This window comes from Geospiza fortis, unplaced genomic scaffold (genome assembly GCF_000277835.1).
Source record: "Geospiza fortis unplaced genomic scaffold, GeoFor_1.0 scaffold188, whole genome shotgun sequence".
NCBI lineage: Eukaryota > Metazoa > Chordata > Aves > Passeriformes > Thraupidae > Geospiza > Geospiza fortis.
The window spans coordinates 3,605,541-3,606,778 of record NW_005054337.1 but is presented as its reverse complement, the minus strand read 5'-3'; the positions used below and the strand labels follow the sequence as shown (position 1 = coordinate 3,606,778).

General features: G+C 45.2%; 1 protein-coding gene across 1 annotated transcript in view; it reads left to right on the top strand.

Annotated features, from left to right (window-relative positions):
- Positions 1-1,238, top strand: part of EYA2 (EYA transcriptional coactivator and phosphatase 2) — an 88,173-nt gene that overhangs the window by 57,500 nt on the left and 29,435 nt on the right. The gene's annotated exons all lie outside the window — the stretch shown is intronic.

Genomic DNA, 1,238 nt, shown 5'->3' with positions numbered 1-1,238 from the left:
AAGGCTTCCCAGTCCCACCTGCACTGGCTCAGCTCCCTGCCAGCACATCCTGGGCCCTGGGGAGACCCAGGCCTCCAGGTACCTGGCAGTCACCTGCGCTCTGTTTTCTTCCTCTCTGCTATTTTCCTTTTAAAGACCACATGTGGCAACAAATTAGTTCAGGAGGGCAGAGTCCTCTCTCTCGTTTCTTTTTGGCTTGAGATGTATTTCTCAGTGCATGTGCGTTGTAGCTGCACTTGGCAGAGTGGAGTTTGTTCAGCTGTCCATTCCCCAGCTAATCTGGTGTCCTAAAATAAAAACAAGCAAGTGGAACCTCACAGGATGGTTGCCACATGAAGACGTGCAGAGTGTCATATGGTTAAAACAGCACTGCTCAAAGTCGTTCACATGGTGAGAAGCCAGATGAGAAAAAAAGGCCAAAGGTCTGATTAGGTACAGATTAGGTCAGTCTGATGGTTCATTGAGGTGACAGAATGAAGCCAAGATGAGCCCAGTGCAGCCAGGCAGCACCAAAATCACACCTCTTTGGCACACCACGTGAAATGAAAAATGCTGAAATCAAAACCAGCATAGAGTGAGGTTACATCAAGGCTAGAACTTGAGAGGGGAGGAGAGCTTATGGCTCTGCTACCTCTGCCTGATGAGAGGCAAAGATAGACCATTCCTGTAGATCTTACCTGAACATTTACTTCTGCAAACAAAGTCTTTGTGGTGGTGCTTCCTGCAGCTGAGGGAGCCTGGCTGAACATCAGCTGCTCTGCTTGGGACAGAGCCATGTCCATCCTTCTCTTCCTCATATCCCAGGAGGAAGAAATATCTTTGCTGTCCCAGAAATCTCAGCAATATTGTTCTCACATTGGGAATAGCAACACCAGGGAACAGATTCTTCTTCTGAAAACTCCTGGGTACCTGATCAATTAGGACAGATATCCATGCACAAAACAGCACATGTGGGAGAATGTCTGTGTAATCTGAGGGGTTTTCCTACAGGAGAAGAAGATAAAAAATACTATTCCATTACTTATTGTAAAAAGAAGTAACTGAATTTTAAATTCTTGAATCCTTTGAATCCTTGTGTTCCAGCTGTGTTTCCCAGCCCAATAATCAGTGTTTTAGGGCATGTAATGAATGCCTTTCAGTCAGTAACAGCCCAGAGTCTTTACAGCCTCAGATTTGTGCCATACTTTTTTGTAGTGAGCTGGTACTTTACTTCCTGTTGGAAATTATTTGAATTAACA